Source organism: Brassica oleracea, chromosome C4, assembly GCF_000695525.1.
Source record: "Brassica oleracea var. oleracea cultivar TO1000 chromosome C4, BOL, whole genome shotgun sequence".
NCBI lineage: Eukaryota > Viridiplantae > Streptophyta > Magnoliopsida > Brassicales > Brassicaceae > Brassica > Brassica oleracea.
In genome coordinates, this window is record NC_027751.1 from 7,643,235 (window position 1) to 7,665,668 (window position 22,434).

Genomic DNA, 22,434 nt, shown 5'->3' on the forward strand with positions numbered 1-22,434 from the left:
AAGGAATAGGAGGGGTGAGTAACAGGGGAGTTACTCCGTGAGGTATGAGATGCAATACACGCAAACCACTGACTTGAGTAAATAAAACTCCCACTATGGAAGTTTAGCTCTAACATGAACAAACAAGATGCCTAAAGCATCACACAACACAAACAATGCGATGATAGCATATAGCTAGTCCATACACCCTGCATCTCCTCATACGGATATATATATACATACGCTGCGTCGCTAGTACAGTCTGTCTCTGTACCCCCGCCCTCCAAAGCTGCGTCGAATGCAAACGTCTCTGCACCCACGCCCCACACAATCTGCGTCGCTAGCCTAGACGTCTCTGAGCCCCCGCCCACAAAAGCTGCGTCGCTAGTCCAGACATCTCTGGACCTCCACCCTCTAACATAATCCCTACTCATAACTATGTATACCAACATATATATATATATATATATCGCATCTCTTAACATCACACAATCAAATCAACGGTTGAATCCTCTAGACCCCTAGTTCCAGTTTACAATGAATGAACTGACTAACAATCAAGACTCAAATAGACTCATTTCAAACAGACGGATCATGATTCGAAATCTAAACTACGATAGAGAGAATTCTACACTGGTACGAGATTTACGGAATAGACCCTCACCTTAGAAATGTGAAAAGTGATAGCTATAAATTCCAGCTGCTCAAACAAACTACAAATCTGAAATCAGGGCAAAAATTCGAGTCAGAACGCCCTTTGAACGGGCCAAAACGGATAACCGGTGATCTGGTCAAAAAGTCAACCTGCTGGTCAAAGGTTAACCCGGTCAACTCTGACCCAAACCGGTCAACTCTGACCCAAGCCGGTCAACCCTTGACCAAATTGAAATCGAATTGAACCACCTGGTTTTCCTTAACCGAGTTTGATTTCAATTGGGTCAAATTCAAATCGATTTCAAATCGGTTTAATCCAAACCGAAAATCAATTCCAAATAACCAATCAAACCGAAAATCAATTGAACAAACCAAACCAAACCGGCGTAACTGGTCAACGGCTTGACTCGCTGAGTCGACTCGGCCGAGTCACCGATTTACCGGCGAGTCGACCGGCGAGTCGCCGGAGACTAGTCGCCGGCGGCGGCCAACAACAGTGGTGGCTTACCGGCAAATCACCGGCGGCGGCGGAGGCGCGGTGGTGATGCGGCGGCGGCTTCCCGGCGGCGAACGGACGTTGGCCGGCTGCGGTGGCTCCGGCGAACGTTCGGCGGAGACGGTGGCGCGTGAGATTCACGCGCGAATCTTCCTCCTGCGCGTGTGGGCGCATCGCGGCGGCTCTCCGGATGAAACTCCTGCCCCGGACTCGTCTCGACGTCACGAACTCACGGGTGGCCTTGAAATCGCGAGAAACCTAATGGTTAGAGAGATATCGACGATTTACTAAATGACCAACACTTAACCAATCGGAAAAGGCGGTTCGCGGATTACCTAGGGCGTGAGACGGCGGCTGCGTGACGGATCTGATCTCAGTCGACGGTGGTTGAGACAGTTCACCAATATCTCTCTCCGACGGCTCAAAATCTGCAGAGGTTCGACGCCTTAGATTTTTTCTAAATAAACTAATAGGCTATCTCTGTTTAAATAAGAATTCACCTAGGGTTTCCTGTAAATTGATTGGGCTTTGCTGGACCTGCGGAATTGGGTCATTACAATAACTTTCAAATTAGCGCCTTAATAAAGTCTAGGCGAAGTAACGAAACATTACACGTGAGTTACAATTTTTTCAAATCTTTAGAATTTAGATGGAACTTGCAATTAATTAGTATAAATATCAAATATCTTGCTTACTTACTTTATATATAGGTTCCATTCTACAATTTAGGGATGTCGATATCTTTTTGCCAAATATGCAAGTTTATTGAAACTTAGTATTATTCATTTTCAGAAACTATATCAAACAATATATATAATCTATTTAATGTTTTTTCTTGCTAATATATTAGTTTTGCGGTATTATTTTCCAGACATTAAATAGGCGAGGTAAAAAAAAATTGTAAAGTTTGCGCGATTTGAACATTAATTATAACATATGCCTCTTTGTCCTTCAAATACCCTACATAAGCTTATTAATTATTATATATACCAAGTGCACGAATATTATTATATATACCATATGCATGAAAAAGGTTACCCAAAACAGTTTCTCATGGCTCTAACTACCAACTATTGCAAAGCTTTGATTTCATGAGTGATTGATATGCATACCGACCGATCAAATATAATGTTTAGACTATTATATACTTAACACTATATATATTTTTAATAAATTTTTGCCATGCGCAAATCGCACGTCTTATCCTAATCATGTAATTATTACCGTAAGTGAGATATATAAAAAAGGCAGATTACTTTTGAGTTTCATGTGTTTCAAAAAGTATTGCTTTACAGTTTAACCAGTTCATATCACAAATTAATTTAGGGATATGTTAAATCAATCATTACGAGTTTTGGTATTTATGTTAAACGAATTTAATCAATTTTTTTATTTTTCATTTTTTTGAAGGGAAAGCTGCCCATGGAAAGCTGCCCATGGAAAGCTGCCCATAAAAATATGTTTGTTAAAGATCTGATTGGTAATGGCTGTAGTTTTAAAATTTTTGTTGTAGAAAAAAATCTGTAAACTTTTTGCTGTGCCTTTAGATTTTATTGCTGTAGAATTTTATGGAAAACACTAAAAATTGCTTTGGATATTTGGCTCTGCAGAGCACTTGTATAGCTGTAGGTTATTTCAAGAGCTGTGATTTCAAAAAAAAATATAAAGCTTGATTGCTCTGAATTTGGTGTTTTAGAAATAAATAGGGCTGTGGACAGGACCTACATCAACTACCAATCACCCCCTAAGTCTTTGTGGCCAAGGCATTGTCACTAAATCGTTCGACGATAGGGCAACACGTGTCCTGATTTATTTAAATGCTGTGCATTATTTTTTCGCTGGTTACGTGGGCTTCATTTATGTGTTGTGTTTTGGGCTGTGTATGGCCCGTTAGAGCAGAAGTCCTAAGTAACCCTAATTTGACTCCAGAGAAAAACGAATGTCTTCTTCCCTGTACGTGCTACGCTGACCAGATGTCGATTCCACTTCTTCTCATCGACTGAAACGGTCCGTGATCAATTCCATTAGTTCACTCTCCCAATATTTCGTCTTCAATGCTTCATTTTTATCTGAAAGGCGGTTGTTGTTGGGTATAAATATGTGTGAGTGTTTCTCCATTTATTTCATCTTATCTTACATCTCTTAAATCTCATACTAACTGATCGTGTTATGGATGCTTCATTGTTTGTCGACATTTTTTTTGATTCGGCGAGTCCTTTACTGTTTGTTCAACAAATTTTTTCTTCATTTCCTGCGAGTCCCTTACTGTTTGTTCTTCGACATTTTTTTGAATTGGCGAGCCTCTTAGTGTTTGTTCATGATTTTTTTTCTTGGATCTTCTTCCTCTTTGTTGATTATGAGATGTTTGATGGTTGAAGAGGCTAACAATCTTCAAAATAATTAGGCTGCAGAGAAGATATGTCGTGGTGGTGACCTACGGGTGAACCTTTCCTGTTTGTTCATCAAAATATTTATTTTTTTGCTTGGATCTTTTCCTGTTTGTAGAGATAGGTTTTTGATTCTGCTTTTATCTGTCACCAAGTATTGTAGTCATTCTGCTACTAAACATGTGTGAGTTTAGTAATATATGTGGTATGACGGGAGATGGTGTTCTTAGTTTTATTGTACTGTTTAATTGTGGCAGGTGGAGTGATCATAAAATCCACAAGAAATGATTGCTATACTTCAAAGAGTCGTGGAAGATAGTTCACCTGTTCTTTTAACTGCAAGGTTGAAGCAGAGGAAAGAAGAACCAATTTGCGTCTGAGAGAGGAACAAGATGCTGCTTACAGGGCTTCTCTTGAGGCCGATCAAGTAAGTTTGAGTTCCTGGAGTTTACAAGATCCGTTGTGACTAGTCTAATGGCCAAATTTGGGGGATCTTTTTTTGTGTTGATTAGGCACAGGAGAGCCAGAGACAGGAAGAGGAGGAGCGGTTAGAGAGGGAAGCTGTTGAGGCAGAGAGGAAACGAAAATAAGAAGAGGAGGCTCAGGAGAGAGCCGAGCGTGAAGCTGTAGAGAGAGAAACTGATAGAGTTAGAATGAGACCAGAGAAAGTACTTGCTCTTGGAGACGATCCTGAGAAAGTACCTGATGTTGCACACGTAAGTTCTCCTCCTTTTCTTCGCCATTCATTACTTTCTCTGTTTTGCTTTTGTTGGGTATTTACGGTACACGTGGACTGTTTATTTGCCGTGACAATGTAGGTTTTGGTAAGGTTCCCAAATGGAGAAAGAAAAGGGAGGAGGTTACTTGCCTATTTTTCTTAAAAAGATAAAAATTGGATTTTCATTTTCAATTTTTTAAATTATATACTTTGAGAAGAAATGTATTTAGAATCCATTAAATTCAAGAAAAGCAAATGTTGTGAATAAAGGGGTTGATTGGTAAGTGCTGTGATTTTATTTTTTGACTGTAGAAATATTGCTGTGGTTTTTATTGCTTTGGCTTTAGATTTTAATTTTTAAAAGTCTTTAAATATGGGCTGTAGGTTTTTGTCTCTGCAGAGAAATTGTGAAGACATAATTTCAAAGAAGTGCTGTGGATTTTATAAAAAGGCTGTGAACTTAAAAAAAAAATAGAAATCAAGATTGGTGTAGATTTAGTGCTCTAGAAAGAAATGAGGCTGTAGAGAGCACTCACAGCCACTACCAATCACACCCGAAGTAAAATATTTATATTTTGATGAATTGTTTAAATATAGTAACATATGTACAATTTCAAAAACAAAAAAAAAGTAAATTTTATAGTAACGATATTATAATTTATAATAAAATAAACTAAAATTTTCATTAAAATTTAGATATGTATTATTGTTTAATTTGCTTATAATAAAATAAACGTTCATTTGCATACCCGCCTGTAGGGCGGGTCCGACCCTAGTCTTTATATATAAAGATACGTTTTGTCCCTCCTGGTGAGGACACATAGGCAGCCATGTCATAAAGTCGAAACTTCTCAGTGTGACACGTGTCAATTAATCAAAACACACCGTTTCATTAACGACATTCATGCCAGAGTGAGCCTATTCTAGATATTGGGCTGAAAAGTTACATAAATTTTGGCCCGTTAGGTGTCTTTCCTTTCTACACATGAAGCGGCTTTTGTTTCTAGAGTTTATCGTCGTTTCCCAAAGTTGATTAGGTATGAGTTTCTGAAAGTTTCACAGAGGCGAGTCATCGTCAGTTGGCGTCTACGTCGGTTCGTGTTGTGTTGTTTCGTTTTCAATTCATCTCCTCACATGCGTTACAAGTTCCATTGATTTAACGTCATTAACAAGATTTTATTCTTCTGAGCCATTACAACTACGATCATTCAATTAATGATTCTTATTCCTTTTCAAACGGTGGATCTCCACTTATAAAAAGGTTCATCCCTTGAGAATCTTTGGAATTGTATTTGAAGATGGCCAGCATGTTCGGGAGATTGACTGAAAGTTAATCAATTTCCCTTGAATTGTTACGTATATTTCTTCACAATATATAGTACATTTGGTTACAAGATATCAGGAATAATATTGTTGACTATACATAATATTCTAGGATAATATCTAATCTAGGAGATTGATAGTTATCCTCTTTCACCCTCCTACAGTTGGAGCGTGGATAACGCCTAAACTGGATTTGAAGCTGTCGAACAGTGTTAAAGGAAGGCTCTTTGTGAAGATGTCTGCGTATTGCATTGATGCTGGTATGTATAGGACGCGCACATCGCCAAGTTTGACCTTCTCCTGCACGAAGTGGATGTCAATCTCGATGTGTTTAGTCCTTTGATGTTGAACCGGGTTTGTTGACAGGTAGACGACACTGACATTGTTACAGTAAACCAGAGTTGCTTGCTTCAGGAGAATGAGCATCTCGAGCAGAAGGTTCCGTAATGAGCAAGACTCCGCAACAGCATTTGCTACGGCCTTGTATTCGGCCTCCGCACTGGAACGTGACACCGATTGGTTGACGCTTTGCTGACCAAGAGATCAAGTTATCCCCCCATGAAGACTGCATAGCCTGATGTTGATCGGCGAGTCGGGGGGCATCCAGCCCAGTATGCATCGGAGTAGGCCGTGAAGTTCATCTTCTGATGTTTCAGAAGCTGGAGACCTTGTGATTTTGTCCCTTGGATATAAGTATCACTCGTTTAAGGGCGAGAAGATGAGTGTCACGAGGATCGTGCATGACCAGACATTGTTGCTGAACGGCGTACGAGATGTTAGGGCGTGTGAATGTAAGGTACTGCAACGCTCCTGCCAGGCTCCTGTATTCAGTTGGATTTTTTAATTTGACGCCATCATCTTCTGCAAGCTTGCTCTTCATATCGAATGGCGTCTTGCAAGGTTTGCAATCTTTCATTCCTGCACGCATTATAATTTCTTCCGCATATTTTGTTTGGTTTAAGAACAAACCCTTTGCATTGTGTTTGACAGAGACTCCGAGGAATGAGTTAATGGTGCCGCAGTCGGTCATTGGAAATTCCGACTTCAGGACTGCAATTATGGAGTCACGGAGCGTTGGAGTTGAGGCTGTGATGATTATGTCATCGACATACAAGATGAGATAAGCCAGTTGATCCTTGTTGTTGTAGACAAATAGGCTTGTATCACTTTTGCTTTGTTTGAATCCTTGTTTGGTAATGAATGTGACGAATCTTGCATTCCAAGCCCTTGGGGCCTGCTTCAGACCATAAATAGAACGATTCAATTTGCAAACATGATTAGGTTTAGAAGGATCAAGAAACCCCGGTGGTTGCATCATGTACACAGTCTCATCCAAGGTGCCATGTAAGAAGGCGTTTTGGACATCCAGTTGGTTAACATGCCAGTCATGTGAAAGCGCAACATGTAGGAGAGTTCTGATGGTTGCCGGTTTGACCACTGGACTGAACGTTTCTTCAAAATCAATGCCTACAAGTCTGGATTTATGACTTTTGAATACTCCATTTGCATCATACTTGTGTTTGTGCAACCACATAGATCGAACAACATTAGTATTAGGTGGGCTCAGAACAAGATCATAAGTTTCACTTTTAATTATGGCATCATACTCAGTTGTCATAGAAGGGTTCCAAAAAGGATCATCGAGTGCCTTACGATAGCTCGTTGGGAGGGGTTATTGATTTTGAGCTAAAAGAGATATGACTTGTTTTGGTTTAGAAATCCCATGCTTAGAGCGAGTAGTCATGGGGTGCCTTGGTGCCTCAGGGACTGGTTGAATAGTTTGAGTTGGCGGCTCAGGCTGAGAAGCAGGAACATGAGAAGTTGTTACCTGCGGGGCTTGGAGGATTTGACGAAATAGTGGGGAAGTCTCGACATCAAGAAAATCGTATGAGAGGTTCTCACTAGTTGCAGCTTTTGGATAAGAGAAGCTGTTTTCGTCGAAGTTAACATGTCTTGAAAGGATGATCTTTTTGGTTTCAAGGTCAAAGCAACAGTACCCTCGGTGATTTTGAGGGTAGGCAAGGAAAATGCATTTTTTGGAGCGAGGTGAGAGTTTTGAGGTTGTGGAATGGTTTGTGTTTGGGTAGCAGAGGCACCCGAAAGTGCGAAGATGGAAATAAGAGACTGGTTTCTGAAAGAGAGTTGTAAAGGGTATTTTGTTTTGAATGGCTTTGGAGGGGAGAAGGTTAATGATATGAGCAGCAACATAAAGAGCTTCGACCCAAAAGGTGGGAGGAAGTTGAGCTTGAAACAGAAGGCTACGAACCGCATTGTTTATTGTTCTAATCATGCGCTCAGATTTGCCGTTCTGTTGAGAGCTGTAGGGACAAGAGAACCGAAAAGAGATCCCCTTAGAGGCAAAGAAGTTGTGAAACTGGGCGTTATTGTATTTACCACCGTTATCACATTGCAAAAATTTGATAGTTTTCTGGAAGTGGTTTTGAATATAGTTTGAGAATTGGAGAAATTTGCTAAAAGTCTCATTTTTATGGCGTAGAGGGTATACCCATAAGAAGTGAGAGTATTGATCAAGAAAGAGGAGATAGAATTTGAAACCACTGAGGCTCTAGACTGGCGAGGTCCATAAATCTGAATGTATGATTTCGAAAGGTGTTTGAGCTTAGTGTTTGAGAAGCAGAAAACGGGTGTTTTATTGATTTGCCTAGCTGACAGGCAGAACATAAAGGAGAAGAACTTCTCTTATTACAAGATAAAGCTGAAGTAGAAAGAAGCTTGTTCAGTGTCTGGTCGCTAGGATGAGTCAAACTGCGGTGCCAAACATATGAGGAAGTCGCCAGGAAAGTAGAATGGCCTGTGGTAGCCTTATTGGAATGAGGAAGGACATGATATAGATCTCCGGTACTGTCACTGCGGAGTAAAGTCATCTGTGTCTTGAGATCCTTCACAGTAAAACCGAAAGGATCAAACTCAATAGAACATGCATTATCACGAGTAAATTGACGAACAAAGACAAGGTTTTTAAGTATTGTTGGAGTGACAAAGATTGAGTTTAGTGATAAAGGGCGAGAAAGAGATGGAAAAGGTAAGGAACCCGATGATGTTATTGGAATCTTGTTTCCGTTAGCAACGGTGACTTCCTTTCTGGTGCCTAAATTAAAAACAGACTTAAGATTACCTGCGGAGTTTGAGAAGTGTAACGTTGCTCCAGAATCCAAGTACCATTGACTGTCTGTCGGATCAACAAGAGTCAGGGTGTTGAAGGCGTTGGCAAAGTCCGCCGTTGGTTGATATTTCTGCTTTGAGGAGAGGAACGGCACCTGTTGCTGTTGGAGTGAAGGTCGGGGACAAAGAATTCCTTGTTGACCCATCTGATGAGGAACTGGAGACCAAGGAGCATATTGTTGTTGCCACATCGGATAGCCGTTTGTCCAGAAAGGAGCAGGCCATTGTTGATATTGTGGTCGTGGTTGATATCTGTTGTTGCGTCCACGTCCACAATTTCCACCTCTTCTGCCGCCTGTTCTATTTGTGTTTCGTTGTTGGCGTTGTTGAGTTGGAGGTTCATCTTTGCGGTTCTGAGTGGAAGCTTCAGTAACCAAGACTTTGGTAGACAATGAGGAACCGTCCAGGGAAGAGCCAGATTTTTCGAACGATTGAGACGCTCCTCCACTAGCATGAGCATGGAACACGCTTCGTCGTAGGTTGGAAATGGCTGGCGATGCATGATGACATTGAGGATGTTGTCGAAGCGAGGACTGAGACCGTTCAACATGTATGTGACAAGAGTGCGTTCAGACACCGGAGCATCAACGTTGGTGAGGAGATCGGCTAGAGATTCATTTCTTGACAGTATGCATGAATCGTGAGGTCTCTGATCTCTTTGGTTCTGAGACTGTTTTCCAACTGGATTGCTCGAGGCTCTTTATTGTTTCTGAAGAAGTTTTCAATACGCACCCAGATCTCTCTTGAAGTGCCTCCAGTTTTGAAAGTGCTTTTGAAGAGGTCCTTCGAGAGTGTGCCGTACAGCCAGAGTTTGACGATTCCGTCTCTCTTCTTCCAGAGGTCATCATTGTCATCAGCTGGTAAGGTGGTGCCATCGAGATGGCCTGCAACGTCAAAGATCTGACAATGAGTGAGGAACAACTCACGCCAGGCATCATAGTTATGGTCATCGATGTCAAGAATGAGGGGAATGTGTGACTTAATGTTTGTCACACCATACGGGCGTTCCATAACAGCATCGTTATTTGCCATTTGAGAGAGTGAAATTTGAGAGTAGAAAGCGTGTAAGGATCGAGGATTTAGAGTAGAAGAAAAAAGAGGTTTGAGGAACAAGAACCCTCTGATACCATGAAAGTTAATCAGTTTCCCTTGTATCGTTACGTATATTTCCTCACAATATATAGTACATTTGGTTACAAGATATCAGGAATACTATCGTTAACTATACAGAATATTCTAGGATAATATCTAATCTAGGAGATTGATAGTTATCCTCTTTCATTGACTTCTCCTTTCGCCGTTCCTCGACAGGTTTTGTTCCGCTATTCATCCTTTGGGATCTCCGTTTTGCTGTAATCTGATCTTTTAAGGCATTCATGTAGTGATTCTCATGCTCTGGATTTTTCTCAGTCATATATCAGAGTTGTAGCTTTGGATCTGACTCATGGGAATTGTTAATTTGCGCCGTGTTCAGTTGTTAGTTCCATTCAACTCAACAAACTTTTTTTTTATCTTTAAATGTTGTTTAAACATATTTGATCGGTTTTGTTCCTTGCAAGTTATGTCAGTCAAAGGAAAATACTGAGGCCGTGTGTTTAAAGCTACTGCAAACTACAATGTTGATGTTAGCATATTCAATTCTTTGGATGAGCCCCTGCTGTTCACTTGGTGCTCATCTTTAAGGATGTTTTAGCTTCTTTAGTTCTCTGTTTTATTACTACAGGTTTCTAGGCTTCTTTTGATTACTTACATTGTGTCTTTTTGGTTCAGTCACAATCCATAGACCAGGTCGTATTTATATCCCTGATGCCAATACCTGAAAGGCTGTTAAGTCATCATTCTACTAAACCCAGTAAAACCAATCTAGATATTTTTTTCTTTTTTTCATCTTAATTCAGTTCTTCTTCATGATTTTAACACCAACTTAAATTACTCACTGTTAGTATCATCTAAAGATCTCAACATCAGAGGTAGAGAGCTTACACAAGAACAGTATATATGATGAAGTAAAAGATGCTGTAAGGATTGATTTAGAAGGCAGAGTTGATATACGATAGTTGTCTCAAGAGAGGAGTTACTTAAGGTGAGTGTGAGTGGGTGATCACATTTTGAAAATGGTCTTTCGTTTTTTCATTCTAGCAGTGAAACTTTTGTAAATACATATCGGAGGAGATTGATATAAAGCTCGACTTGGTCCCTCCATATCAAATAAATTTTATGTCTAGGCAGCTCTTTAGCAACAACGGTTTTCAACTTTTCAAGCAGGTTATATTCTGTTTGTTTAACTTCATAAAATTCTGATTCTCAGCCGTTAAATAAATCAAGTTGCTTTGTGATGTTGTGGTGTTTCACTTGAACGTGTACAAACTAGGTTCGGTGGATAATCCGATAATTACAATAGAATTTTAGATGATAACGGTATTCTCTGATATATCAAGTTCTGTATACTACTGATAAAAATAATGAAATCTGCTAAGAAAATGGTTTAATATAGACAAGAAGGAAGAGATTGTGAAAATAAAGAATGGAAGTTGGATTTGCATAATATTGAATAAAATCTATAGTCTTATAAATTAACTTATATAAGTAAGATAAATGAATATTTTGATTATGGGTCTGGTAAGATGGGTTGTAAGTGCATAAATTTTGTTGTAAGAAGTTTGTAGATTTTAGGTTGTAGTGATGTAATTGTAAGTTTTTAATGTTGAAAAATATTACAATTTTAAACCGGTGTTTTAAGAAAAAATATATTTTAAAAGGATTGTAGTTGTAAAGAGGAGGGAGGGTCAACTAAATTACCAAGAGAACAATTAAAAACAAAATTTATAAAAAAATGTAAGTGAAATAAAAAAATTCTATAACCCAACCAATCAAACACATAGCTAAAATTTAATCATTTTTTTTCATTTTGCTTATCACCTTAAATATAATTTCCAATAACAAAAAAAAATCTAATATCAAAGATTTGAATATTAAAACTTTTGAAATTTGTAAGACAGAAAAAATCAATAACTGAAAATAATTTTATAATTTTCCAGCTACTTATATTTTTATAATAGATTATGATACTTATATACCAAAATAAATATACAATTTAAACAAAAAACTCGGGCGTAGTGTGAAGCCCCGACCCAATTTCCTTACCGCCAGTACGACCCCAGTTCGCTTACCTCGACCAAACTTGCCCTATCCGAATTTATTCCCTTTACTTACGGTTTTTAACCAACTTTCCTCTAAGAGGTTCAGATCAGATCCAAGTGTTCGCTAAGTCTATCCAGCATCCTAGCGAATCACTACAACAGACAATATAATAAACATGTACCTTACTGCCTCGGTGCTTTGTTATCTGAAAATCCATCCATACACTACGTCCTTGCTGTCTTCCTGCTTCCCACATTCTTATCCAGCCAGCTCGATCAGATACTTAACCGAATCCCCTTGTTCCTTAGTCACTCAGCCAACCATCCCCACATGATCCAAGTAAACAAAGAGAGACGGCTTGGTCTCCAACCAGCCATCCAGAACAGACAGTACGCCAGCCATGCTTAGCGTTACAGAACCAGTCTCTAATCGCATCTAAATCAATCAGTACATACTCGGCTCCACAGCCATCCTCCAGCATCCCATCACACGTACAGATCTAAACTCTTCTCGCTCCAACCAACACTCAGTTCGCAATAGGACATAGACGCCTTCCTACTAGTCATTAACCATATGCATCCAACAGTATATCTCTCGGTCCAGCCCACGCACCGCAACAACAGTTAGACACCTTGATACCAATCGATCCATCCAGAACACACCACACACACAACCAGTACATGGCTCAAATCGCACAGACTAAACCAATAGTCCTTTTCTCAAGGATTACGCACAGCCCCGTGGACAGTAACCGTCGTATCCACCAGTATATACACCACGAACCATCGTAATCCATTGCTCAGTACGCGGCTCACCTTTTTACGATTCAGACTAGGCCGCACAAACACCATTGCTCTCAGATGGTTGGATTAGAACTGGATCGGTCCTTCTCCGCGAACTCAGTCTCTTTCTCGATCCGTTTTCTCTCCTTTCTCTCTCTGTTCGTTTCTCTGTATCCCAGTCGCGATTCATCAGTACACGGCTCTAATCAGGACAGCCTAAGCAGATAGACCCTTTCCCTTGGCTTGAGAACGGTCCCGCAGACTGTAACCGCCGTAAATGCCAGTGCTTACATCGTGAACCATCAAGACGCAGACTTTCAGTCAGTACATGGCTTCCCTACCATCGTTCAGTACGCGGACAGACGGATCAGGATCCGACTGGTCTCTCCTCTGCGATCTATGTCTCCCTCGATCAGAATCACTCTTTCTCCGGTATTTCTTTCTGTCTCTCCGTCCAGAAAACGTATTCCCTCCGGTCCCTTTTCTGATTTACGAAAATCAGATTAAGTCAGTGGTTGGACGGTTTCCACCCCAAGGCCGTCAGTCCATAACCGCTCCCGCGCCCCTTCTAATCCGTAACCGTCCTAGACGGTTTCTCCCTCTCTCTCTGCTCTTTCCGTGTGTTTCTGTATCAGAACCGTGTTCCTCGACCACCTTCCGTTTCCCACACGAAAATCCCAATAAAAGGAGTTCGGGAGGTTACTTCTCGGCCTTAACCGCCCATAACCGTTAAACTCAACTGATCCAGCGCCCAATCCCATCAGTAACCACTCCCAAACAGTTTCCTATCAGTCCATAACTGTCCTTGACGGTTTCCCAGTAACTCCCGGCAGTTCCAACTGCTCTATAACCGCCTTAGCAGTTTCATAACTCAACTGTCCGTAAACCGTCCCAATCAGTTAAGCAGTCCAGTAACCACCCGGAACCGTCTTGTAACTGTTCCGGTAACTACTTAGTAACCGTTCCAGCCATTTTCCTTGGCTAATCAGTTCATGTTCAGCTCAGTATACGTTCCTGTCAGAACATATACCAGTCAGTCCACACATTGACTAACTGATCTCAGATGACAAGTCCAGCTGCCTTGTCTGAATCCGTCCAGCTTAGTCCGACAAGCTCATCTGCTATGTTCGGACAGACATTATCATCTTAACCGGACCAGTACTATCTAGATGACATGTCCAACATGTCTGTCCCGTCTGATCAGTCCGACCTTGGACTGATCCAGTTCAGACTGCAGGACAGGGATGTTACAAGTCTCCCCCACTTAGAATGAACTCGTCCTCGAGTTCAGCGGTCAATAGAACTTTGTTCTATCCAATCAGAACAGTCTCCCCCACTTGGAATAAATCCCAATTAAACGACACTCATGCCTTGACTCAATACCCAGGCTTTCGATCACTCGACCATTACTGTGTTCCAGACTTCCTGAACACAATCACGCTTAGAGTTGATCTCAGATATCAATTATTCGATCCGGTCTTTTTACCATTTTTTTTAAAAAAAAATCTTAACCGACTCGGTTCAGTGCACCAACTCACTAAGCATAGTAGTCCTTACTTCCGAGCAATCTCTTGGTGTTTGGGGCACACACTTTGGCGAGGACGCTAGACTCCCAACAGTGCTGACTAATTTACCTCAATTCTCGAAGTGTTAACTCACTATCTTAGTTAAGTTTTTCCAGCTTAAACCGTAACCAATCACAATCACTCATTGACTAAGATTTTTTTTTTTTTTTTTTTTTTTAGTCCTTCCGTAACTCAGTTCCAACCAGTCTCAGTCCAATACGAACTTGACTGTTTGATTTTCGCACTCCAGTGTTCCTTAGCATGGCCTAACTCCAAGTACTAGGAACTTAATCTTTTCAGAACGCATGGGTCTCTTCGTAATCCTTACAGTTGTTTCCCCTCGGATCACTCCCTGATCCTAACCAGTCCCCGACCACTTATGATCGACATCAGTTTTTCTCAGATCTTTACTGTCTTTATTGACACCTCCGGATCATTCTTGATCCTTACAGACATTTCTTACCGGATCCTACACTTGATCCCTTGCACAGTTTTCCTTTCGGACCCTCAGTCCTTCCCGGTTCACAATTTCAAAATGGCAAACTCAGCAATTCCCAATGACATTAGTTCATACGATACGTACCTAATAAACAGACGTCCTACAGACATGTGATGGCAAACTCTCACTAGTTCCCATCCATGCTTTCATCGCGATCGGAAACCCACAGTAGTGAACTCCTTGAGTTCCAGTAACAGTACAGTTATGTCTTGGAAGGTACATCTCCCATGGACATCATATTGGTTTTCCGCAGACTACGGTACAGACACGCGATGGCGAACTAATCTAGTTCCCACCGACGCGATTACAGTTACGTCTTGGCAACTCTCCGGTTCCCACAGACGTCAGGACAGTACACGCGATGACAGACAGTCACGTCCTGGAAACTCCCGGTTTCCATAGACACCAGGACAGACCGTATCAAAACAGTTATGCCTTAGCAAACCCATTTGGTTCCTAAGGGCATATCATCACCACTAACACCAATGTTTCAGTATTCCCACTTGTCCAGTTAATCAGACACTTAGTCTGGTCCAGCATTATCTTTCCAAGTCATCGAGCAGCCGTCTTGCAATCAAGCTAAGTCTTAATGAGCATCTCAGCCATAAGCACCTAGATTGATCTAGACACTCGCATAAAAGGAATTAATAGTCTAAACTCAAATGATAGTCCCAAATCACCGAGCCGTCCACCAAAATCCAGCAAGCCTTAGCAAGCGTCACAGCCCCTAAGTACCTTGTCTGATCTAGACGCTCATGATAGGATCCGATCATTTACTACTTTTGAAACTCTGACCACACTCATCATCTATGGCATCTTGTACCTCCAAGTAGTTTCTTGATCACCTAACAAGTCTTTGGCAAGTACACCTGACTTCCAATCTCTTGTTCCGATAATCTCAACTCTCGGACCGCACAAACCTACCAAGACGATCAAGCTTAGTCAACCTTGACAATTTCTTTGTCCAGTTCCTATATCCAGACTTGCCTACACTCACCACTTACTAAGTGTAAGTCTTACTTGCTTACACTTGCCACTTGCTATTTGTAAGTCTTACGCAGATTTTTCTGAATCCTTTCATGGAACTTCCTGTTTCAATTTCCCGGACCAGTTTGTCCATTACCTTGAAAATCTTAGAATCCGTCTAAGCATTCTCAACAGACGTTCCATTCGAATGTGAGTCTCTGTACTTCACATTCCAGCATCAGTGCCTTAGTCATTAGTCCTTAGACTCTTCCATGGACGACTTGTCCAATTCAGTTTTTCCGATTCCCCGACTCTTTTCGGTTATCTCTTAGCAATCCATTTATTGCCTTAGCCAGTTCATTGGGATTCCATCTCAATCCTCGGACCACCTTTCCAACTCTTTTTCCGTTCACAACCTTCAGCTCATCTACTCGGCTATTCTGCCTTGAACCTTTCCGCTGAAGTCTTCTTTCCAAATTCAGTTATGGACGTCTTGTCCATACAGAGTTAAACTCATCAGCTCCATATCCGACATCATTGTCCTTGACGGTTCCTTGTCTTACTTAGACTTTTCCGAAGCATCCTTGGCTTCCTTGAGCCACTTGATTTAATCCAAACTCCAGCAAGCTTATTATCCTTAAGCTTCAGAATACACTTCGTCAATCTTTCCCGTTTCTTCACTTCAGAATCCGGATCCATTGACTCAAAATAAACCTCTAGGTTGTTTCCAACACTTAGAAAAATTTATTGGATAACTCTCTTGAGTAGTCCCGAACACCCTAAGCAATCCGATCATTCTCCAAATGATCTTAACTCAGACTCATTCAACCAATCCAATCATTCATCAATGATCTTATCTCCGGTTTCTTTACAGTTAGACTTCTAACTTACATTTGCCCATACAAAGTGTAAGTCCGACTTGATCACTCCCAAGATCAAGTCTCTCGTCGGTTTTCAAATGCTCGCGCTTAGCATTTCCACGTCCTCTTATATACCAAAATAAATATACAATTTAAACAAAAAACTCGGGCGTAGTGTGAAGCCCCGACCCAATTTCCTTACCGCCAGTACGACCCCAGTTCGCTTACCTCGACCAAACTTGCCCTATCCGAATTTATTCCCTTTACTTACGGTTTTTAACCAACTTTCCTCTAAGAGGTTCAGATCAGATCCAAGTGTTCGCTAAGTCTATCCAGCATCCTAGCGAATCACTACAACAGACAATATAATAAACATGTACCTTACTGCCTCGGTGCTTTGTTATCTGAAAATCCATCCATACACTACGTCCTTGCTGTCTTCCTGCTTCCCACATTCTTATCCAGCCAGCTCGATCAGATACTTAACCGAATCCCCTTGTTCCTTAGTCACTCAGCCAACCATCCCCACATGATCCAAGTAAACAAAGAGAGACGGCTTGGTCTCCAACCAGCCATCCAGAACAGACAGTACGCCAGCCATGCTTAGCGTTACAGAACCAGTCTCTAATCGCATCTAAATCAATCAGTACATACTCGGCTCCACAGCCATCCTCCAGCATCCCATCACACGTACAGATCTAAACTCTTCTCGCTCCAACCAACACTCAGTTCGCAATAGGACATAGACGCCTTCCTACTAGTCATTAACCATATGCATCCAACAGTATATCTCTCGGTCCAGCCCACGCACCGCAACAACAGTTAGACACCTTGATACCAATCGATCCATCCAGAACACACCACACACACAACCAGTACATGGCTCAAATCGCACAGACTAAACCAATAGTCCTTTTCTCAAGGATTACGCACAGCCCCGTGGACAGTAACCGTCGTATCCACCAGTATATACACCACGAACCATCGTAATCCATTGCTCAGTACGCGGCTCACCTTTTTACGATTCAGACTAGGCCGCACAAACACCATTGCTCTCAGATGGTTGGATTAGAACTGGATCGGTCCTTCTCCGCGAACTCAGTCTCTTTCTCGATCCGTTTTCTCTCCTTTCTCTCTCTGTTCGTTTCTCTGTATCCCAGTCGCGATTCATCAGTACACGGCTCTAATCAGGACAGCCTAAGCAGATAGACCCTTTCCCTTGGCTTGAGAACGGTCCCGCAGACTGTAACCGCCGTAAATGCCAGTGCTTACATCGTGAACCATCAAGACGCAGACTTTCAGTCAGTACATGGCTTCCCTACCATCGTTCAGTACGCGGACAGACGGATCAGGATCCGACTGGTCTCTCCTCTGCGATCTATGTCTCCCTCGATCAGAATCACTCTTTCTCCGGTATTTCTTTCTGTCTCTCCGTCCAGAAAACGTATTCCCTCCGGTCCCTTTTCTGATTTACGAAAATCAGATTAAGTCAGTGGTTGGACGGTTTCCACCCCAAGGCCGTCAGTCCATAACCGCTCCCGCGCCCCTTCTAATCCGTAACCGTCCTAGACGGTTTCTCCCTCTCTCTCTGCTCTTTCCGTGTGTTTCTGTATCAGAACCGTGTTCCTCGACCACCTTCCGTTTCCCACACGAAAATCCCAATAAAAGGAGTTCGGGAGGTTACTTCTCGGCCTTAACCGCCCATAACCGTTAAACTCAACTGATCCAGCGCCCAATCCCATCAGTAACCACTCCCAAACAGTTTCCTATCAGTCCATAACTGTCCTTGACGGTTTCCCAGTAACTCCCGGCAGTTCCAACTGCTCTATAACCGCCTTAGCAGTTTCATAACTCAACTGTCCGTAAACCGTCCCAATCAGTTAAGCAGTCCAGTAACCACCCGGAACCGTCTTGTAACTGTTCCGGTAACTACTTAGTAACCGTTCCAGCCATTTTCCTTGGCTAATCAGTTCATGTTCAGCTCAGTATACGTTCCTGTCAGAACATATACCAGTCAGTCCACACATTGACTAACTGATCTCAGATGACAAGTCCAGCTGCCTTGTCTGAATCCGTCCAGCTTAGTCCGACAAGCTCATCTGCTATGTTCGGACAGACATTATCATCTTAACCGGACCAGTACTATCTAGATGACATGTCCAACATGTCTGTCCCGTCTGATCAGTCCGACCTTGGACTGATCCAGTTCAGACTGCAGGACAGGGATGTTACACGTAGCCCGGGACGATCCTTGTATTTTATAAACTAACACATTAACCTATGGGAATTCATCGTAGTGGGAGACTTTGTAGCCAAGACTATTAATTAAGCCTAAGGAACTAATGGAAACTAAATAATATATAGAGCTTATATGTGAGGGTAGACATGTGAAAATGGGTATAATTTAGTGGATTAACCCAAACCAAACCAACCCATGGATTTTAAAGAGTCAAGAATACCAGTACTATCTAGATGACATGTCCAACATGTCTGTCCCGTCTGATCAGTCCGACCTTGGACTGATCCAGTTCAGACTGCAGGACAGGGATGTTACACGTAGCCCGGGACGATCCTTGTATTTTATAAACTAACACATTAACCTATGGGAATTCATCGTAGTGGGAGACTTTGTAGCCAAGACTATTAATTAAGCCTAAGGAACTAATGGAAACTAAATAATATATAGAGCTTATATGTGAGGGTAGACATGTGAAAATGGGTATAATTTAGTGGATTAACCCAAACCAAACCAACCCATGGATTTTAAAGAGTCAAGAATTTGGATAATTGGGTTTAATGGATAGTGGGTTTAATAAGTTTGGTTTAGAATGAGTTGGACTAATATGAGTTAATGAATAATCCAAACCAAACCAATTTCTTCTTTAATTCCATTAAAAAAATTTAGAAGCAGTGACGATTCTCTCGAAAGCTCCGACGATCGCCTTCGGCGACCTTTTAAGCTTCGGCGGCGATCCTCTCGATCACCCTCTTCGGCCGCGACCCTCTCTATTTCATCCTCTTTGGCCGCGACCCTCTCGATCTCTTCGATTGATCTCGATCTCTTCAATTGATCTCTACCGTTTCTCATCTCGTAGCCTGCCGTATCTCGTCGTCTAAGAGGCTCGATCTCATCTCCATCTACCGTATCTCATCTCGTCACCTGCCGTATCTCGTCACCTAAGAGGCTCGATCTCATCTCCATCTTCTCGATCGTTATATTCGTTGTGAGTATTTTGTTTTCATTGTGGGTTTTTTTTTGTATCGTAGAGCTTCTGTTGATGGTTTTAATGGTTCAACAAAACCTCAAGTTTCCATAATGTACTATTTTCTGTGTTCGTTCAAATCCAGTATGTGAATAAAATTCATGTTGACTTTCAGGCCAGGAACTCGGGTTTCGAAAAACAGGAAGCTGAAGATCAGCCAGCACAGACCAAGTGGGTCCAGGGTTAAGTTTGACGAGGAAGGCAATCCAGTGGCTCCCTTAGCAATAGTAGCTGCCACAACTGAGACTGAAGTAGCCCTTGATGAAGGTAAAGCAAGCTCGACTTATGTTATCATTCTGTTCCCACAAACTAGCAATGATACAGTTATTTACAACGTATGTGGATGGAATTGGTTCTTTGATTTTTGGCAGAGGCAAGGAAGGATTACTATAAGAAACTGGGAGAGCAACTGAGGAATGTGGATCATGAGGACAAGAAAGTGGAGAGGGAAAAGAGGAGGGAGAAGAGAATGAAAGAAAAGATTAAGAGGAAGCAAGGAGAGATGGAGGAGGAGGAAGAAGAAGAAGAAGGCCATGAAGGCTCTGCATCATCATCAGAAGAAATAGGACGAGATTAAGAGGAAGCAAGGAGAGATGGAGGAGGAGGAAGAAGAAGAAGGCCATGAAGGCTCTGCATCATCAGAAGAAGAAACAGGACCAAAACGCAAAAGAGCAAAGAAGATGTACTTTGATGATAATGGTGATGGAGATGAAGAAAAGGAAGGAGGAAAAATCAATACAGATGCCATCTCCATATCTGAGCTTGAGGAGATGGCTCTCAAACTGATAACGCAGTCATGAAAATCTCACATAGGAAACGTTTTGTCTGTCTAGGCTCCCTCTTTCCGCATTCGCCGTTTTGCCGATTCTCCCAAGGAAGCACTTCATTTTTATGAACCAATGTGATAGTTTCCTACAAGTTTTGTCTGTTCTTTGTCAATCAAATCGTGTTACAAACAATTATTTATATAACCTTAACTTTACCAGTCGAATCAGTTTTCTGGTAACTTTACCCGGTAACCGTTACCGGATCAAAATCTTTCGAGAGAATTAATTATGTTAACATCTTTACTATGTTAAAAAGATTCTTATTTTGTGAGAGTATGTGTGACTAAGCTGACCAAAACCAGATTCATATTTGTAATATTGATACTATATAATAGTGAGTCGACACATTAAAACATTATTTTAAAAGAGTTATGGGTAGATCCAAACCATTAACTAAATGGATTAGGTTTATCCATTAACCATTAACTAAATGGTTCATATGGTTATGGATTGGTTTGAGTTGGATTATCCATTTTGACACCTCTATGTGAGGGCATATCAATTGAGAATTTGCGGTCAAGGCTATTAAATATTGCTTATGCGAATCCGATCAAATATCTCGGTAATTATATAACAAGGTCTTTTAGTTTCCCATGTATATTAATTGAAGATTATTTAAAAAGTTGTAATTTTAAGTTTGTACTAATTAAAAAAAACTTCGATTGTGTATCATTTAATTAGGATAATAATTTAACTAATGTTGGTTCAAATCTAATTACGAGAAAACATTATATTAACCAAAAATATAAGAAGCGTATATTATTTCCTTAAATAAAAGCTACGGAATTACCTAATATGATTAACATATATATGACAATTAATGACTATGAATAATAAATATTTGATAACAATTTTTGCATCCTTCTAAATTTTTGTTTAATTTTATATTATCAAAAACAATAAACAGTGACATTAACCATATAAGAAAAAGTTAGATTTTTTTTTCTCATATGTTATATTTTGAATTTTCTAAAATGACTTTAAATTACAAAAATGAGGAAACCTTATATGTTATATATTATTTTTAAACGACTTTAAAATACAAAAATGAGGACACTTTATCTGTTATATCTTTCTTATATGTTATATTTTTCTTATATGTTATATTCTGAATTTTTTAAAACGACTTTAAATTCCAAAAATGTTAGTTTTCTTTAAGAATACGACTAAAAATATTAAAATGACATGTATCAATTCGATGGTTGATCTGAAACCTTTCAAAATAATATGGAAGATAAATGTCCAAATAATTCAACTGTGGAAACAGTACTGTTGAATTTTTTCAAGAATGTGTTCGGTGGAAAAAATAAATTTTTTGTGTCATAATTTGTTTAATGTCCAATCCGATCAACACATGATATATTAATTATAGTTTAGTTTCACAATTTTTAATAAAAAATGATCCGGTCATCGGAAAGAAATTATATAATAACAACAAAAAACATTATATATGTATAAATAAAATGATCAAATATATAAAAAAAATTATCGATAATATATACAAATAAACTCACCTTGTCTTATCCTAGTTCATTATTAGTATCTTAACTGAATCTTAAATTATACCAAAAGAACATGTTTTTGTTTAGAATTTGAGAGAAAATGAGAATTGATCTATTTGTTTGATATGGTGCTAATCCAAAATTCTACTTTCTCTTCAACTCTTTTGTTCCCATGTTCAGTGTGGTGGCCATTCGGGGATATATCGACATTGTACCAATATAAAAATCAAGATATATAAAAAATTCAGTTGTGAAAACAACTAACATGAGAAAATAGTATTTTTTTGTC

General features: G+C 40.4%; 1 long non-coding RNA gene and 1 pseudogene across 1 annotated transcript; one reads left to right on the forward strand and one right to left on the reverse strand.

Moving 5' to 3' along the window:
• Nucleotides 1-8,085: 8,085 nt before the first annotated feature.
• LOC106338007 lies at nucleotides 8,086-9,772 on the reverse strand (annotated as a pseudogene).
• Nucleotides 9,773-19,455: 9,683 nt separating this feature from the next.
• Nucleotides 19,456-20,384, forward strand: LOC106339814. Its single transcript, XR_001269236.1, has 3 exons — nucleotides 19,456-19,777; nucleotides 19,932-20,083; nucleotides 20,188-20,384. It is a non-coding gene; the product is annotated as an uncharacterized LOC106339814 (long non-coding RNA).
• The last annotated feature ends 2,050 nt before the right edge of the window (nucleotides 20,385-22,434 follow it).